This window comes from Mustela nigripes, chromosome 5 (genome assembly GCF_022355385.1).
Source record: "Mustela nigripes isolate SB6536 chromosome 5, MUSNIG.SB6536, whole genome shotgun sequence".
NCBI classification, from domain to species: Eukaryota; Metazoa; Chordata; class Mammalia; order Carnivora; family Mustelidae; genus Mustela; species Mustela nigripes.
The window spans coordinates 91,861,252-91,881,798 of NC_081561.1; the positions used below are offsets into that span (position 1 = coordinate 91,861,252).

The 20,547-nt window shown below is 39.0% G+C and overlaps 1 long non-coding RNA gene and 1 pseudogene across 2 annotated transcripts; both read right to left on the minus strand.

Annotated features, from left to right (window-relative positions):
* Nucleotides 1-1,056: 1,056 nt before the first annotated feature.
* Nucleotides 1,057-20,423, minus strand: LOC132017405 (uncharacterized). Of its 2 annotated transcripts, XR_009404260.1 has the most exons (5): nt 20,255-20,423; nt 15,277-15,408; nt 8,684-8,816; nt 7,604-7,723; nt 1,057-1,744 (listed from the first exon to the last, which is right to left on the minus strand). It is a non-coding gene; the product is annotated as an uncharacterized LOC132017405 (long non-coding RNA). The 2 variants fall into 2 exon arrangements; XR_009404259.1 differs by lacking the exon at nt 1,057-1,744 and having other exon boundaries at nt 7,483-7,723.
* Nucleotides 18,241-18,677, minus strand: LOC132017404 (large ribosomal subunit protein uL24-like; annotated as a pseudogene).
* Nucleotides 20,424-20,547: the final 124 nt, after the last annotated feature.

The window sequence follows — 20,547 nt, forward strand, 5'->3', positions numbered from 1 at the left end:
TTTTTAAAAAAATAGGCTCCATGCCCCCAAAACCATTTCATATTTTGAACAGTCAAGGTGTCATTCAAAAACAGAAGATGTATACAGAGGAACACAGTTTCTAACATCTGTCCATTTCCCATTTGCATCCTCAGTAAGTAACCATGGCTATGTGTATCTTTTGTATCCTTACAGAGAATTTTTTAGTGGATGTATATACATAAACACAAATATATATGGTATTTCACTCCTTTTAAAATGTAAATGGTAGCAAAGTACTCAAATGAATTTTTTGTTATTTTATTTTTTATTTGACATATTATGGAGATTACCCCAGAAGAGTACATGAAGAGCTTCATCATTGTCTTTTTTCAGTCTGGTTTTACAGCTGTATAATATTTCATTGTATGGATATATAGTACTAAGTAACCATCCTTATTGTCAAATGTATTCTGTATCCAGAAGTTATATTTACATTTTATTACTATTGCAGAAAAATATTAACTTCAAATGTACATAAACTAAAGTCACATTTCCTTTGGTGGGAAATTATTTCAGGTATCTTTTTTTGTCTGTAAGCCAAGTTTTAAAATACAAGGATTTTCAACAGGTGCAGGTGCTGATACCATGTTTCACACTAGGGGTCGCCAAAACAGTATTTAACGCCAACAAATAGACTGGTGGTTGAGAACATTTTGTAACCAGGTCCCAGGAGTTTCTCAACCACTATAAGAATAAGCAGTACCTGTGGCAGAGATGCTAAAGACAAAATTTTGGTCTGCTGTATTTTTAAAGGCACGAAGGCTTGGATAATTTAGGAGGAAAGCAAGCAATCCTTCTCAGATTTTACTTCGGGGTTTTATATTTAGCTGAATTAAACAGTGATGTGGAATTTTTAGAATTTAGAATTTAGGGAATTTTTTAAAAGTTTGCTAGACATGATCTTCTTTTCCTGTGATTAAAAGTGTCATTAGCTTCAGCTTTTCTTTCCTGGGTATCGTGGGTTTCATACACCTGAGCAGATCTAGAACTCAATTTTTGAAGGGTTTTTGCCTCTAATTGGGCATATGTGTGGAAAGACATCTGTATGTATCACTTTTATAATTGCTTCTGGGGAAAATATGATAGCCACAGGTATGCATTTTATAACTCTTCGTTTGAGATTTAATAGGCTGTCCCTCTCTGTTCTTTAATGATTACATTAAAACACAGGGTGTAATTTTTGAACAAAAATTTCTCTGGAGAAATTTCACAAAGGAACTTTGAAGTATTTTATACATGTTCCATTCATTGCAGTGGTATGAAATCTTGCAGCTCAAAGATTAATGGTTGGCATATCACAGGGATTAAGTTAATATTTATTGAATAAATTGATGAATTAATGTTTATGACAATGTCTTGAGTGACTACAAGGATTGAAAACAACTTTATTGTCAACAATAAAGGAATAATTATGTAAATTATGGTGTAATCTGGATACATATGACATATCTCACTTAAATATAAGTTTTTTTGAAATATGTGACTTTTTTCTCCATTATATTAGCATAATGATTTACCCATTGCTGGCACTCCATAAATACTTGTTGAATTAGAATACTTGTTCTCGGGGCGCCTGGGTGGCTCAGTGGATTAAGCCGCTGCCTTTGGCTCAGGTCATGATCTCAGTGTCCTGGGATCGAGCCCTGCATCGGGCTCTTTGTTCAGCGGGAGCCTGCTTCTCTCTCTCTCTCTCTGCCTGACTCTCTGCCGACTTGTGATCTCTCTGTCAAATAAATAAATAAAATATTAAAAAAAAAATACTTGTTCTCATGCTGGATTAATCAAGGAGATATCCAAAATCTCCCAGCATCCCCCTGGAGTTGGGACTAGTTACCCCAAAGTTGCCACCGTTCTTAACCTTAAGCTTAAGAGATGTGGATTGGAGGGGAACAATTTTTTCTCTGGAGTTATTGGTAAAGCAAACAAACAAACAAACAAACAAACAAAAAACAACAACCTATGACTAGGCTTTGCAAAATTGTGAATATACTAAATTTTAACTGCTACAGAGTTGCTTCAGTGAGTTATCCAAAAGGACTGTGAGGAACAGTTTTTCATTAGCTGAGCCAGGTGCTTGAATATCAGTAATCACAAATTAGAGTATGGAATCTAAGAACAAGAAGTGAAATGGATGGGACTGACCTCCTACAACATTTCAAGTACCCAATTAAACATGTTGTTCATTATGGTCCACCTAGAGTAAAAGTTGTAGGTGAAACTGTAAGAAAGGAGCTGAGTCTAGACTTTCCTTTGATTTGAATTTGAGCAAGTGTAAGATTTGTCCAGTTCCTAGAGAAGGATTTAATGCCTCTTCGTTTCATTGTTTTAAATAGGCTCCAAGCCCAGTGTGGGGCTTGAACTCACAACCCTGAGATGAAAGGTCACATGCTCTACTGACTGAGCCTGCCAGGCACCCTGGTGCCTCTTGGTTTTAAATCAATTCAGGGAAGTTGTTTCATTTTGATTTTTTAGAATAGGTACATGTGTAAAAAAGAACTGATAACATCCCTTTCAAAGTATGATTTCTTTCACTTTCTACAAGTTGCACTTACTTTCATGCATCAAACAGACCATGTTTCAAAATCTCGATGTGAATTTTTGTGATTTTCATTTGTCATACATTTCGTTTATATGTCACCTATGATTGTTTCCTAACTTAGAAATCCCACAGGATCTATGTTAATATGTTGTGTAGAATGCCCCACATCAAATGACATAAAGGGGCGCTTAGGTGGCTCAGCCAGTTAAGTGTCTGCATTCGGCTAAGGTCATGATCTCAGAATCCTGGGACTGGGCCCCCCATCATGCCTCACATCGGGCTCCCTGCTCAGTAGGGAGCCTGCTTCTCCCTCTCTCTCTGCCTACATCCCCCCTGCTTGGTGTTCTGTGTCAAATAAATAAATGAAATCTTTAAAAAAAAATAAGAAAATGATATAAAAGCAAGGCTCAAAAATTTAATGCTGTTAATTTGGTTATAGTAGTTTAAGGCCAAAAAGGAATTTAGGGATGGAACAGATTAGCACACACAGCCATGGTAAAGGACCAATGATACTATTTGCCCACCTGTTTTTCTCACTTTTTCTTCAGTTTACATAAACCATTGTGCAAACACAGTTTCAAGTCTCTCCTCTTCCAAGTAGTTGTCTGCCTCTAAGTCTCTCTTGTCTTATATCCTTTAAATTCTAGCATTACCCCCAAGAACTGCTCTAATAATACATTGCAGTAGGTTAAATGCTTTAGTTGTTTGAGGAACTGATTTATTCTGTAGAGATATAAAATATTTCCAAAGTCTCTTCCTTGGATCCCTCAAGGTAGCCGAAAGCTGTTGGCATCCTTTTTCTTTTTAAGATTTTCTTTTTATTTTTAAGTAATCTCCAAACCCAACATGGGGATCAAAACCATACCCTGAGCTCAACAGTCACATGCTTCACTAACTGAGCCATCTAGGCATTCCGTGCATACCTTTTCATTTCTATGTTTCTGTCCCTTTATTTGCAAGGATAATCTTTGTATTTGGCTTAATGGCTTGGCTTAAAAAGGTCGGAAAAGCACCTGCAGTTCTGTCCCAGTTTTAGTGCAGCTCTTCCCTGAGATTAAGACAATAGTGGGCCTTGCCCTTGGTCCCCTCCCTGCAGAGAGTCTTATTTGGCTTTCCCCTAGCTACAATCTCCCAAGAACTAAAAAGTCCATGGTTCAAGGAAACATACTCATCCATGCTCCCACTCCCCCAGCCCCTGACTCAAGCACACACAGACTTAGCTTTGAAGCACAAATTCCTAGTACAAATGACCCCAAGCTCACCTCCAGGATCTGTGCAGGCTTTTTCCCTGAGTCTGTCCTCCGAAAGGCTGACCTCACAGCTGATGTGCTGTGAGTGTGTCCACACTCCTTGCTGCAGTGTGTCCAAGGAATGGCTGGCTATTCACTGGGATGTTTACCTTGTGAACTCAGAGAGGCAGGTTGAGAAATCCCTTCTGAAGAGTTTGGGCTTGGAGGCCATGTAACTTAGAAATGATTTTTCGAAGAACTCGGGTGCGACCTGTAGATTATCCTGTACTTAAACATTCCCCAGGTCCCCATCCAATCTCAAACTCTTTACTGGCAAGTAATCGTACCACCATAAGTGATATACTTGGTAATAATGACTTGTTCCAGGAGGTAACCTCAGTTCTCCTGAGATGAAACTTCTTATCCCTTTCAATATTAAAGCTGCTTCATTTAGAAGGTGAGTGACTTTTCAGTCAGAGAAAGATTTATAATACAAGGATGATAAATAATATTAGAATTAATATGTTAGACTGAGGAATAGCCTATTTATGTAGTTCAAGTGTAATACTTTAAAAACTTTGGCATTTTAGACTAACAGATTAATGTTGTGATTCTATTTATTTAAAATTTGGGGACACCTGGGTGGCTCAGTGGGTTAAGCCACTGCCTTTGGCTCAGGTCATGATCTCAGGGTCCCAGGATTGAGCCCCACATCACATCGGGCCCTCTGCTCAGAGGGGAGCCTGCTTCCCCCACTCTCTCTCTGCCTGCCTCTCTGCCTACTTGTGATCTCTGTCTGTCAAGTAAATAAATAAGATCTTAAAAAATTTTTTTAATGTGTAATTGACTTACAATTTCAAATTAAAAAAAGAATGTGACCAAGTTTGTAAATGGTATTCTAATATTTAAGAGAAATGGGTTTACCAAATACATACATTAAATTTAGACTTATAAGAGCCTTTGAGATGCTTTGGAATATTTTTCTTACTAGGAGCATGTGCTTTCTTGGTCAGACATTTGAAGTGCTTAAAAGTAAATTTAACATATGAAACCCATCAATGAAGTTAAGGGACGTTGATGGATACAAAATCAATACAAAAAATAACAGTGTTTCTATATTTCAGTAAGAAGAAAATAAAATGGTGTCCACACAAATGGATACTTGACATATGACAGAGGTATATTGCAGGGAGCTGGGAGAAAAAACAATATTTCTAATAATAGTATCATATGGTTTCACTCATATGTGGAGTATAAGGAGTAGCACAGAGGATCATAGGGACTGGGAGGGAAAACTGAATGGGAAGAAGTCAGAGAGGGAGACAAACCATGAGAGCCTCTTGACTCTGGGAAACAAACTGAGGGTTGTGGAAAGGGAGATGGGTGAGGTGATGGGGTAACTGTGTGATGGGTTTTAAGGAGGGCCCATGATGTGATGAGCACTGGGTGTTATACACAACTAATGAATCATTGAAAACTACATCTGAAACTAGTACAGCTGTACTATAAGCTGGTTAATTGAATTTAAATTAAAAAAATAAGGTGCATGCCAAAAAGTTCCATTTTGATAGAAACATTCTGTTATTTTTACGAAGTAGAATTGGCTATAGCAGTTGAATTAAACTTAGCCATCATGTATTCAAAAAAAGAGTCAAGATTAGTGCATTTAATTACATAAAAATGAAACACTTTTGTTCTAAAAATACCATTTAAAGAATAAAAATATAAGCCATAGACTGGGAGAAGACATTTACAGTCTATGTAACCAAATACCATCACCATCAACAACAAAAACTAGTTTCCAAATACATAAAGAACTCTTTAAATTTGATTTTTTAAGAAAGGCAGAAAATCCAATAGAAAAGCAGATAAACACCCTGATTGTGCATTTCACAGTAGAGATCATTCAAATGGCTAGTAGACATTGAAAAGTTTAATAAACCGAGAAAGGTTAATTAAGCCAATAAACTGTCACTGCACACCTACCATATTGGCAAACTTCTAAGTTTTATAATCCTAGTGCTGGTGGGGAATTCTAAATTTTGGTAGGAATGTAGTACAATCACTTTTGGAAACCAGATTAGGATTATCAAAATTGAAGATCTTCATACCCTATGTCCAAGCAGTTCCCCTCCTAGATATATTCCTGAGAGAAGTGGTTCTCAAAGTAGAGTCCTTGGATCAGCTGTAGTAGCATCATTTAGGAACATTTAGAAATGCAAATTCTTGGGCCCTACCCCAAGTCTACTGAACCTACTGATCTATTGGGGATGGGGTCCAGCCATCAATGTTTTAACAAGACTTCTAGGTGAGTCTGATGCATTTTGTGCATGTATATATAGCAATACATTAACAAGAGAGTTCATAGCATTTTGCATAATAGATCCCTAAAATGAAAGTAGCCTAAATGTTCATTGTTAGTAGAAAGGTAAATTCATTTTTAATTTGGGAACAAAGGAAGTATCATTACATACTGAGAGTTGGAAACAAATGGGAGAGCAAAGGCAGGTTTAAAGGAGAAAATAATTTGGTGGAATAAGTTGAAAATCAGATTAAATCTAACTGGGGAAGTTATTTGAGGTGAAAAAGAGAAGTTTTTCTGAAAGACTAGAGAAGGAATGCAGAAATTTTACTGAAGGTGGGAGAAGAGGAGGAATTGAAGTTTTTTCATCCATGAGAGCATTTTTTTTTTAAATTTGTTAGGAATCAGAGTCCTATGCAGAGGGGAGGGGATAGGCTGGGCAGCATGAGAGTTATGAACGTTTGAAATATCGTAGGAGTGGACTGGGTTAAGGTGTGGAGCAGCCCAGTTCTTTTTTTTTTTTTTTTTAAGATTTTATTTATTTGACAGAGAGAGACACAGAGAGAGAGGGAACACAAGCAGAGGGAGTGGGAGAGGGAGAAGCAGGCTCCCCACCCAGCAGGGAGCCCGATGTGGGGCTCCATCCCAGGACCGTGGGATCATGACCTGAGCCAAAGGCAGACGCTTAACGACTGAGCCACCAGGTACCCCTGGAGCAGCCCACATCTAACTGCACATTTGGAACCTGTTACAGTGGATATAGGAATGATACAATTACACAGAATTGCCTTATCGTTTCTGTTATCTCTCTAGCACTTACACACATTCTTCATCCAATCTTTGTGAACTAGTTATTTCAAGTAATTGCTTCTGTTGAAGAAGAAAGCTTCATCTTAAATACTCTTTTTTTTTTTTTTTTTTTTTTTTTTTGAGAGGGACAGGGTGGGAGGGGCAGAAGGAGAGCGAGAATCTTAAGCAGGCTCCACACCCAGAAAAGAGCCCAATGCAGGGCTCGATCTCACAACACTGAGATCATGACCTGAGCCGAGTCAAGAGTTGGATGCTTAACTGACTGAGCCACCCAGATGCCCCTCAAATACTCTGAATACAGTGTTACATTCTGTAGCAGCTGCTCAATGAAAAAAATTCTATCAGTGACGGAGGGTTAGCAAATGGTGGTGGATAGCATTACAGAGTGAGTGTGACTAAGTCAAAGAAGAAGCTCTTTGGAGATGAACAAGTACACACACACACACACACACACACACACACACACAATAATAGTGACTCTGCAACTTCATAGCTGTTCTGATCCTGGGAAACGTGCGGTTCTCAGGATAGGTCCCCTAGAAGCACAGCCTGACGTGGGGATTCTTGGGTAAGAAATTTATTGAGGGAGAAGTCTCAGGAGAAGGGAAGGAAAAGGCAAGTTAAGGCAGGAGGAGTAAGTTCAGGTTCAGCTGATCCCTTAGGTGGTGATGGAACTCAGATTGCCCACAGAGCTCATCTCACCTTGAAGCGAGAGTGTCCACAGTCAGTATCTCCCAAGTCAGTCAGTTATTGGAATGGGCTATCCACCCTAGTGGAGATAACTTCCCAGGCAAGGGGCCTTTTGCTTGGCCAAGGTCAACTCTGTAGAAAAGGAGGCAATTGTAGGCATTTAGAACACAAAATTCCCAGCAGCCTAAGGATTAATGCATTGATCTGGTTAAGGATATCTAGATAAAAAGCAGCATTAACTACAATTCACCCCTTGTACCCACATAGCTCTAATTCCATCTTACCAGATTTTTGGTTGGTCACAGTTTCTGGGAAAACCAACAGGAGAAAGATTAGTAAATCTAATGTAGCCTCTCACTATGGCAGCTGGTTCCAAGTTTGTAACTGATGTTTATCATTTCCCTTTAGCACCACACTCCAGATTCCCCTCCTCTCCAGCTATCACCTAGGTTGGTCCAGGTAGCTTTCCTGTTAGGCTAAGGCAGACTCTCTTCTCATTCAGGGTATCTCTAGGTTGCCCTACTATTATTGAGCTGTGGGTACTGGACTTCTGGGTATAAGCCAACCAAAGGACACTCTAGTAGATGATGTGAGTATCAAATATATCAGTGTCATATGATGATAAGGATCAAGCTACCCTAACAATATGGTAACTCCTTTCTTTGATGGCTCATTTACAACAGCCATAGTTTTAAGTTTAGTGGTTTTCTTACTATGTTCTTTGGTGGAAGCATCCCTTTCTGGGGACGAGGACCTTTAGACCCACAGAGGCTAAAACTGTGGGAATAAGAAACATAATTTCCCCAGAGAGTCACAGGAAGTAATGGTGGGACCATTCTGACTTTTATTTGTTGGTTCCTATTGGACCCATGTCCCATGTATTCTACTGAATGGGGACACAGACATATAGTGGCTGATGGCTTAAGATATACTCTGCATCCTGAAGGATAGTGCCCTGTCCTTTGCAAGGTATCAAGTAGCTTGTGCCTTGGCTGTAACTTCGAGATGCTATTGCACTGTTCTTCCAGGCTTAGCAGTTTCTGGGTGGTGAATATATATGATCTATAATTGTATGCCTGGGGTCATACTTACTTTACTGCAAAGAAGGTCCCTTGGTCCAAAGATGATGTTAGGTGTGACCCCATGCCAGGATATCATATGCTTCATGAACCCTCACATCGTGGTGATAGCTGAGGCACAACAGGCAGGAAAGGCAAGTCCGTATCTGGAATAAGTGTCAATCCCATTGGAAATAAAAAGGTGAGGGGGGACTTGTTATGTGTCATCCATTTAGAGAACCAAAAGGAGGTTCTGTGGAAATTCCAGATGGCCTGGATCCCTTTGGACCATAATGGTAAAGAATTAATAGAGAAGTAATATAGCATGGGGGCAAGACCATCCTGTTTAATGGCAAACTGTTTATGATTCTCATTCTGATGGATATAAGATAAATAGATGTAGACATAACTGCAAACCATACACCAGGGGCTGTGGTCATCTGTTAGAGTAAATACACTACATCTAATATAGCAGATGCAAATGAAGCTACTACTTGGATAAATTTGTAGTAGCTCAATGTCATGTCCTCTGATTGACCTGTTAAGCCAGAATGAATTAAATGGGGGATATAGTGACACCCATCACTCCTACATCCTCTGTCATTCCTTTCCTGAGATGTAAATTGTTTTTGATTTACAGTCTTGGCTGAGTGTTGGTGTCTTTTCAGGGACTTCTACTTGCCCTTCTTACTACAACAACCCTTATTATACAAATAAAGGAACTAATATAAAGGCTCTGTAAAGATTCCCAACTCTATAATCTATAGTTACTCTTTCCCCACAATTCTCAAACTACCTGCTGGTGTAGCTCTCTCCCTTTATAATCCATCAAATTCACTACAAGTGGAAGTTTTAGCAATCTCATCTCTATAGCATGCCAGGAATGCTGTCCTCTACCTACTACTAGTGACTGCCAGCTGATCAGTGAGTGAATCAACTCCAAAACCACATTTAAGAATCTATGTCTTAAGATTATTTTCAGGACGAGTTATCTTAGGTTGAAATTCCAAGTAGCAGAACTTGAGGAAAAATAAAAAGTATATTTATTGTTGTTCATAGTAGTTTCCTTTTATAAAAATAAAGATTTAATTAGTTAATTTATTTGAGAGAGAGAGAGAGAGAGAGCGGGTGTGCATGTGCACACACGTGAGCAGGGGTAGGGGCAGAGAGGGAGGGAGAGGGACACATAGACTCTGCACTAAGTGGGAACCTGATCTCACCTCCCTGAGATCATGACCTGAGCTGAAACCAAGAGTCAGATGCTTAACCTATTGAGCCACTGAGATGCCCCAGCAGTTTTCTTTTTATTTTTAAATTTATAATAATAATTATGATTATTAATTTTTAAAATTCTAGTGAGGTTAACATACAGTATGATTTCAGATATACAATATAGTGACTCAATGATTTATTACTAAGTGCTCATCACAAACAGTGCACTCTTAATCCCATTCACTGATTTCATTTGTCTCTCCCTACCCCACCCCTCCTCTGGTAACCACCTACTTGTTCTCTATATTTAAGAGTGCGGTTTTTTGTTTCCTTTTTTCCTTGTTTGTTTGATTTCTTAAATTCCACATATGAGGGAAATCATATGGGATTTGTCTCTCACTGATTGAACTATTCTACTTAACATTACACTCTTTAGATCCATCCATGTTGTTGCAAATGGCAAGATTTCATTCTTTTTATGGCTGAGTAATACTCCATTGTGTATGTATGCCACTGTTTATTCATTCTTCTATTGATAGACACTTGGGGTACTTCCATGGTTTAGTTATTGTAAAGAATGCTGCAATAAACATAGGGGTGCATATATCTTTTCAAATTACTGTTTTCATATTCTTTGGGTAATTACCCAGTAGCAGAATTACTGGATCACATGATACTTCTAGTTTTAACTTTTTGAAGAAATTCCATACTATTTTCCAAAGTGGCTGCATTTCCATTTGCATTTCCACCAACTATGCACAATCGTTTTTTTCTCACATCCTTGCCAATGCTTGTTTTTGAGTTTAACCATTATGACAGGTATGAAGTGTTATGTATACGTTGTGATTTTAATTTGCATTTTCCTGATGATTAGTGATGTTGAACATCTGTTCATGTTTCTGTTAGCCATCTTTATATCTTCTGCACATTTTAATTGGATTATTTGTTTTTTGGGTGTTGAGTTGTTTTAAGTTTTTTGTATATTATGAACATTAACTAGAATATTCTAGATATTAACTAACCCTTATTGGATATGCCTTTTACAAATATCTTCTCCCATTTAATAGGTTATTTTTTGTTTTGTTGATTATTTCCTTTACTTTTCAGAAGCTTTTAATTTTTATGTAGCCCAAGTTATTTATTTTTGGTTTTGTTTCCCTTGCCTTAGGCGACATATCAAGAAAAATGTTACTGCTGATGTCAGAGAAATTACTGCCTATACTCTCTCCTAGGATTTTTATGGTTTCAGGCGTCCCGTGTAGGTCTTTAATCTGGGAAAACCTGTCAGTAGATAGCACTGTGATTCTGCAGATATTCATGAGTATGTGTGTGAACCCTCTGGGAACTCTCAAGCATTCTCTAGAATCACCTACTCACTGTCAGGCTGATAGAGCCTAGGGAAGCTTGGAAACAGCTCTAGCATACTTAGAACACTCAACGGAGTACAAACTCCTAACAGATTCTCAATCCATTTTTTCACTCATCCCTCCCCTATTCAGTGCCTTGACCCTGCTGCCTTTCTGTCACCAAGGAGGCAACCCTGAATACACTTTTTAATTACTGTCAGTTTAAGGAACCCTTGCTTCTGGACATACCCTCTCATATTCTTGCACTTAGTGACAGTATCTGTGAAAATCTGTTACTTTTAATTAAATTCCAGAACGACAACAATTTTTTCAAAGTGGGTGGAAGAATCAATAACCTAGAAAATCTAGTATTCAAAACTAGCTTTTGCAGAAATATACTGTTTTGTTGTTCTTGTTGTTATGTTTTGTTTTGTACCTGAATAATTCCACCCATGAGTCACTGCCTGAATGATTTGTCTTTTCTTTTGTTTTCCTTGCTCTAGAAAGTTAACTGACTTTCCTTATATTAAAAAACAACTGAGGGGAACCTGGATGGCTCAGTGGGTTAAGCCTCTGCCTTCGGCTCAGGTCATGTTCCCAGGGTCCTGGGATTGAGCCCTACATTGTGCTCTCTGCTCAGCAGGGAGCCTGCTTCCCTCTCTCTCTGCCTGCCTCTCTGCCTACTTATGATTTCTCTCTCTGTCCAATAAATTAATAAAATCTTTAAAGAAATAAAAATTTTAAAAACAACTCAAAATTGGATAAAGAGTTAGAATAAAAAATATTAACCTTATAGTTTATTTTTATTCCATTTGTATATTTTCCTAAATTTTCTTCTAGCTCAGGATTCAGCTGGAGTGATATGTCATCCTGAGCTTTGATTAGTGCCCCAACTCTTCCCATATAAGTAGGGTTAATACAAAGTGCATGAAATAGTTTTAGTCAGATCAGAAACAAGAACTAGGGACACAAAAAGAGGACAGAGAGGGTATAGGAGAAGGATAGACAGAGGGACAAATAAAATTACAAAAAGGTTAAAATGAAATCCTATTTTTCAGAAAAAGGTGTCCTTATGAGGCCAATATGGGGTCGATTTTCAAATAATTTATTAATTTTAATTGAGAGTTTATTGTTTATTTCAAATTCTATACCCATATTTTCCTGTCTGAATCTAATACATAGAGAGCTAATTGAGAAATTGAGAGAAATTGGCCAAAATGGACAAAAGATTAATATTAAATAGATCTTGTGGTCATATTTAACATAAACAATTCAATGTTGAAATTATTTTAACTTCTACCTGCTGTCCAAGACAATTAGAAGCAATCAAACTATAATTTTCTTCTTTTGTTATTTCTGAATATGCCTGAGAGTTAAAATAGAAAGTAAAGTAACACAAGTGACAAACTAAATGACCTAGCAAGTGTTTGACTGAGATAAGTTATAACACTTCTGCTAAAAATTGAAAAACTGCCACTTCCTTGTTAGAGCTGAAAATAGCTCTTACAAGTTGTTCTTTCTGAAGTAAGTCCATATTAAGCTTTATATATTAACACAAATCACTCAAAACAATTCCACATAAGTATGTACAGACTTCAAATTATGTAATAAGTAATGCTATATTGTTGATAAAACATTTAAACCAGTTTAAATGAATGTTTTACTCAAAGAGAGCTGACTTGAGATGTTTCTCTTTCCTTCTATAATTTTAGTGGTTACATACCAATTCCATTTAATAAAAATGTGTTGTGCAGCTATTAGGTAAACATCCAGAGACTAGGTGTACCCAGGACTGCAAAGTTAGTAATATGTAGTGAATACTGTGTAATTTACAATATAATCATGATTACAAATATGAAAATGTATAACTTATTAGAATGGAAGGCAGCATAAAACAGTGGCCATTCTGAGAATGAGTAAGTCATTTTTAATAGAAGTGATGAAAAATGAGTTTATAAAAGTAATATCATTATAATAGTAAAATATCATTTTACAAAAGTAATATCATTTTGTACAGTGTTTCAAAAGTTGGTGATGGGGTTTTAGGGAGCTGATTCTGGTGGAAGTTCTGTCATGATGAAAGTTATGGAGAACTGGGGTGCCTGGGTGGCTCAGTGGGTTAAGCCTCTGCCTTCAGCTCAGGTCATGATCTCAGGGTCCTGGATCAGAGTCATGGCATGGAGCTCTCTGCTCGGCAGGGAGTCTGCTTCCCCCCTCTCTGCCTACTTGTGATCTCTTTCTGTTAAATAAATAAATGAAATCTTACAAACAACAACAACAACAGCAACAAAACAAACAACAACAATGACAAAAAAACCAAAGTTACGGAGAGCTGAAAATTCATGGTGCCCCATTCAGGGAATGGCCAGTTGAGAGGATAAGGAAGGGTAGGAAAGAAGAGGGAGATCAAATGAGATGGTACTATGGACTATATTAATATCATGTTAAGCAAAAGAGTTTGGGCTTAATCTACAAATAGTAGGGACCCACTGAAGATTATGGGACAAGAGAGTAATGTAATTAAACCTGTGCTTTGAATTCATGACTCATGACAGTGACCGAAGAGACTTGAAAGTGCAGGCAGTAGACAAGGGAGAGGGGGATTCCAACACAGGTGGAAGAGGAGGTCACATTTGGGAGAGCCTTGAAATGTTAGGTTCCTGTGACAAGGACAGTGTTTTGTCTTCCAATATCCATTTTCCCCATCTCCCTTTGAGTGAAAATTAATCCTTGCCTTCTTTGCAGTTGGGTGGGGCCGTGTGTCTAAAGTCTGGCCAATGGATGAAGAGGAAACCATGCAACTTCCGTGGACTTCTATCAGAGGAAGAGGTTTCCTCTTTATCTTTTCTCCTTTCTGATAAATATAGTGCTATAGACCGAATGTTTGTGTCCTCCCTAATCCCTATGTTAAATCCTCATTTTTTCTTTGTTTGTTTGTTTGAGAGCAAGTGCACAAGCACAGGAGGAGGGGAGGGGCAGAGGGAGAAGGAGTCAGATAATTCCGAGCAGGCTTCCTCTTGAGCACCTTTGTCAGATCTGTGGCTTCCAAATCTTGCGTTCTCTTTACAAGGTCTTTCACGACGCAAAAGTTTTTTTAATTTTGGTAAATTATTGATTTCTTCTTCTGTGGATCCTGCTTTTGGTTCTTATATAAGCACTAGCCTAGTCCTGTCCCAAAGAATTAAAAAAACAAAAACAACAAAAAAAGAGGGCACATCAAACTGTTTGAAGTTAGTGATACAGAGAAAAAATTTTAAAGGTATGTTAAATACAGGCTTTATAGTGCTGGAAGGGAAGTTACAAAAGGAATGATTAATATTTTAATGTCATATATCTATTTATCTGTATACACACACACACACACACACCCCACACTGGGAGGTGTCCTTACATAACTGGATAAGCAGACTCTGTAAAACTGATACCTGAACTTGAAGACCAGAGCGCAGGTGGACAGGAAAGCAACATAGATGTAAAGCGGGGAAGAGCAAGAACAAGCTGGAGCTTACAAGGACAGACTGAAACCCTTGTCAGTTCTCACTGCCCCAGGCCTTGGTGTGAGTGTCCTGCAGAGCCTGAGGCCCCTCAGGATGGAGCTAATCACACACACCTGGCCTAGGAGTCAGACAAGGTAAAGGAGGATTCTGGGGGAGGTGGAACAATCAGAATCCTGGCTGCTACCTCACACCAATGCGGTCATCCAGCAGATAAACAACTATAGGCGTGAGCTATAAAAATTTCCCCCAGATCTCATGTAAGACTCTGTCCTGTGGCCCTTCCCATGCAGAAACAGGCAGGGGAATTCTGGAAAGTATAACAGCCTCGCTACCACACGTGATGTTTTGGTTTACTTTAGAACAATGTAATAAAGTGAAGATAACGATAGGGATACCTGAAAAACATCTGGGAAAGGGAGTGCACTTGTTTGGTTGTTTGAGATCTAGTTTATTGTGGAATCCATCCCCCAGAAGTTTCATAAACTTTGCTTACTGGAGAATATACCTGGCTTGGCTCCAAGAGAAAACAAGTTCTTTTTAGGTAGATTTTGATGAGAATCTGTTAAATTTACCTAAATGAAGGAAAACTGAGGTCTCTAGAGCAGCACTGACAGGAAGACTTCCCTTCTCCATAGCTCCAGTAGGCTGAACTCCACTGGAGCTGTGCTGATCAGGAGCAGTTCCAGCCAGAACCTCACCATCACCTAGAGAAGAACAGAAGAAGGAGGGTTGCCTGGGTGGCTCAGTCTGTTAAGCCTCCGACTCTTGATCTCAGGGTTGTGAGATGGAGCCCGCTGTCTGGCTATATGCTCAGCTTGGAATCTGCTTGAGATTCTGTCTCCCTCTGCCTTTCCTCCTGCTCACATGCACTCCCTCTCTAAAATAAATAATTTAAAAACACTCCCCCCAAAAGAAATACCCTAACCCAGCCTCATTCTTTGGGTCTCCTGGGAGACCCATCCTAAAGCCTCCTGGGACTCAGGGCAGCAGATACAATGGTACAAAATGGGTCTGGGATACACACAGAGAACAGCTAGCTCAGTGAATGATATCTAATTTGGCCAAACTTCCTAACATTTACCAAAGAGCCTGAAATAGTTATAATGATAAATAATCTGGTGTAGAGTTTGCATTTTTTTGTGAAACTTGTTCTTTTCCACTGGTGTTGAAACATATTCATCATCATTCTGACAAATGCCATTAATTTTCATTTCTCCTCAAATGGAACATTGCCCTATAAATTATTTTCATAGCAACGAGTGACTCTACTCTCAATAAAAGTGATTTACGGAAATCTGCCATGTTCTCACTCTGCTACTCATAAATTTTCCACATGTAGTCAAACTTCTTTAAGTGTTCTGAGTCACAATAACTCACGGTCAGGCACTGAAATGCAATTCAACTATTTGAAAGGTGAACGCAAACAATGGGTTGATATGTCATTCAAGTAATAACATAAGAAAGCGAGCAGCTTCAACAAAGTCAAAGCACTTGATGAACTTAGTTCAAGAAGCTGGTGGATTCAAACTCATAAAGTCAGTGCCATAACAAAATATTCCTCTTGTGCACCCTCACTTTAAGTATAAGTTTAAAAAGTCAAGTGTAAATCTCTGGCTATTTCTTTGGAACACATTCAGGGCTCACCCACTCTTCCTTCCTCCCTCCTTTCTTTCCTCCTGTCTATTCTTCAGTCACTTCCACGTACACCATCTTATTTACCCCTGAATAGAGGTATTATCCCCATAATGCAGATGAAATACAGGAAGTTTAAATAACTTGCTCACTCTACCCAGCCAGGAAAACTAACACTCCATAAATTGAAAGCAGGTCACTTGCTTCCAAACACTCTAATTTCAATAAAATACTTTCTAATATATTAAAAGGACATGTAGGGGCGCCTGGGTGGCTCAGTGGGTTAAGCCTCTGCCTTCGGCTTGGGTCATGATCTCAGGGTCCCGGGATCAAGCCCCACATCGGGCTCTCTGCTCAGCAGGGAGAGTGTTCTCCAACATTCTCTCTGCCTGCCTCTCTGCCTACTCATAGTCTCTCTCTGTCAAATAAATAAAATATTTTTTTAAAAATGCCATTTACCTGCTTGCTGACTCTGTAACCTATATTTTTCTGTGAACTGTCATACTAAAAATCAATCTTTTGACTTCATTCTTATGAAGGCCCTGCCTTGTGAGGAAGAAGTGTAAGTATAGCCTTATGGAAAAAACTTTTTAAAATTTTAAAACCTCTTTGCAAACTTATTGGGTCTACAGTGTTAAAAATGAATATACAAACAAACAAAACCAACTCAAGAGGTAGCAGCAACCTTTGAAAGCCACTCTTTAGGTCAAGAGACCAGAAGTTGACTAGAGAGACAGAAGTCATCAAATGCATCTGAAACACAAATGACCAATTCAAAATCAGTACAAAAAAGGAACTCTGCCAAAAGCTTGTGTTTGTCTATTTTGTCTTCTTCAACAAGCACTGGAGAATACAGAGTAGTGTGGAGGGTTTTCTCAGACATATATTTTCAGGGAAGTCTACTCTTACCCACCATTTTCCTTCTATTCATAATGATAATATTAATAGTATTTATTGAGTTCTTACTTACATGCCAAGCATTCTCAGATCTTTTTAGAGTAAACTCACTAATCCTCATATAGACCTTGTGACATAGGTGCCCTATTTATCCTGACTTTCAGATAACAAAGCAAGCAGACAGAGGTGATGTAACTTGGCCCATGTCACCCAGCCACTCTGGGCAGAGTCAGCCTCTGAGCCCAGATGGTCTTACTCTAAATCACTGCATTGTTTTGTCCTCCAGCCTAAGCCTTCACTGAGTCCCTTAGATGCATACCTGGTCACCTGAAGTCTCCTTCCAGAGCAGGAGCCATCTGTACCAGAAGAGTAGCCAGTACTATGAATGCTCAACAGGTTTATTGTATGGTTGATAGAATGAATGATAGCAGGAAGGAGGAATGAAAGAATGAGTATAAAAATGTGTTCTGAGAATTGGAAAAAGAAGAAGCTCCTTTAGAATGGTAGGAAGAAAATTTTCCATCAAGAAGCCTTGACTAGTGATAGAATTTCAGTAGGCAGAGATTTTTAAAAAGGGCATTTCAGGTGGAATATTTATATAAACTTGGAGACATTGGAAAGCCTAAAGATACATTCAGAGACCAGCAAGTTGCACCAATTGGCAGTGTCTTGGGCTGCATGAATGAAGTTAATGCAGGGAGAAGTCTGATCAGGTTAACTTGAGGTTAGTTTGCTGAATTTTTTTCATCTTAATAGTTTTTTTTTTTTTAAGATTTTATTTATTTATTTTAGAGAGAGATGGCAAGTGAGAGCGCAAGGGAAGGGTGGGGAAAGAGAGAAGAAGGAACCTCCTGCTAAGCAGGGAGCCTGATGTATGGCTGGATCCCAGGACCCCGGGATCATGATCTGAGCTGAAGGCAGATATTTAACCAACTGAGCCACCCTCATCAAATGATGAGCACCCCTCATCATAATAGTTTTTATTTAAGGTCTTATATAAGATTACTTTATTCCTGCATCTTTTCAATTGTTTCTTCTTATATTTGCCCTTTTCCTTTCCTATTTGGTGAGATTTGGGTTTATGTTCAAGGATCTTTTCATGGCCATTGTCCATTTTTAGTCTAGTGATAACTACCTCACTAGGGTGAATGGCCACATGGACAGTTGTGCCATTTGCCTTTTCTTGCTGTACTCGCTCAATGTAGATAACAGATTCTTCCTGTGAACCCGGATGACTTTGCCAGTTTGCTGACCTTTACAGTGTTCTTTCCCAACTTGTACATCATCATCCTCTTGGATGGGGATGGATCAAACATTGTAACTTCTGTCTCAGTTCTTTGGAAAGAAAGGAAGACACAATCTTCCTGCAAATGTGGGAAGGTACATCAAAATACTTTTTATGGTTTTTGCTGTGGTCAGAAGTGGCAAAGGTATTCAACTTCATTTTGGCCGCTGGTGCTTCAGCCAAAGTTAAAAAGTACTGAGTGTTTTAAATAGCAGGCTGAAGGAACTACTACTTAAGGAATTGGACACCTCTGAAGGAGTGTGAAAGAAGATGTAACCATGAGAGACCGTGGACTCTGAGAAACAAACTGAAGGTTTTGAGGGGAGGGAGGTGAGGAGTTGGGTGAGCCTAGCAGTGGGTATTAAGGAGGGCACATATTGCATGGAGCACCAGGTGTAGTGCTTCAACAATGAATTTGGAACACTGAAAAAAAATCAAGTTTAATTTAAAAAAAAGAAAAGATGTAAGAGGATGATAATCTTCGGACTGTGCTTTCAGGAAACTAAATGAGCAGTAATTGTCAAGAATTTAGAGCAGGGGCTGCTGTCCTATGCTGAATAAATTCCTGGATGAGTCTTAGGAAGTCTGTGAATCACTGAAAGACACACAGAGTTTTGTCTATATTTCTGTATGCACACATTTCTATTGACACTGTGTACAACTTCTCAGTGATTTTCGAAAGATGCCACCATTCCATATATCAATATATCTTAAGATTATAAATTAAGTTAAACTGTTAAACAAAATCTGTTCCTCATTCTATCTTGGCAAACATAACCTCATATTATATAGTATAACAATGATATTCAAATTTTACTTTGACTTTTATAAAAAATGTAAGAACATAAATGTTCAAAACCTCAAAATATTAAATAATATATTAGAAATTATTAAAACTCAAAAGCAATTAAAATAAGAATGAGATAATACTATACATCTATTAGAATGATTAAAATCGAAAATACCAACACCACCAAATACTGGTCAGGATGTGGAGAAACAGAAGCTCTCATTTACCACTGGTGGGAATGTAAAATGGAAGACAGTTGGACAGTTTCTTACAAAACTAAATATACTGTTATCATATGATCTGGCAATCCCGCTTTTCAGTTGGTGAGTGGATAAACAAACTGAGCATATCCAAACAATGGTATATTATTCAACAACAAAAAAGAAATGAGCTATCAACCCACAAAAAGATGCAGAGGAAATTTTAAATGCACATTATCTAGTGGAAGAAGCCATTCTAAAAAAAATACATACAGTACGAGGGGGGAGGAGTCAAGATGGCAGAGAAGTAGCAGGCTGAGACTATTTCAGCTAGCAGGAAATCAGCTAGATAACTTATCTAAAGATTGCAAACACCTACAAATCCATCGGCAGATCGAAGAGAAGAACAGCAATTCTAGAAACAGAAAAACAACCACTTTCTGAAAGGTAGGACTGGTGGAGAAGTGAATCCAAAGCGAAGATAGACCCAGGGGGGAGGGGCCGGCTCCCGGCAAGCGGCAGAGCAAGGGAGCACAAAATCGGGACTTTTAAAAGTCTGTTCCACTGAGGGACATCGCTCCAGAGGCTAAACTGGGGTGAAGCCCACGCGGGGTCAGCATGGCCCCAGGTCCCGCAGGGTCACAGAAGGATCGGGGGTGTCTGAGTGTGGCAGAGCTTACAGGTATTAGAACGGGGAAGCCAGCTACGGAGACAGAGCCAACAGTAAGCTCACAGCTCGGGGTTACCTTGAACCGGTCGCAGGCTCGGTGAGCTCGGAGCGCGGCCAGAGGTCAGGCAGACGGGAGTAATTGGGCGCTGTTCTCTGAGGGCGCACTGAGGAGTGGGGCCCCGGGCTCTCAGCTCCTCTGGGCTGAAGACCAGGAGGCCGCCATTTATATTCCCGTCCTCCGGAACTCTGCGGAAAGCCCTCAGGGAACAAAAGCTCCTGAAAGCAAACCTGAGCTGATTACTCAGCCCGGCCCCTGGTAAGGGCGGTGCAATTCCGCCTGGGGCAAAGACATTTGAGAATCACTACAAC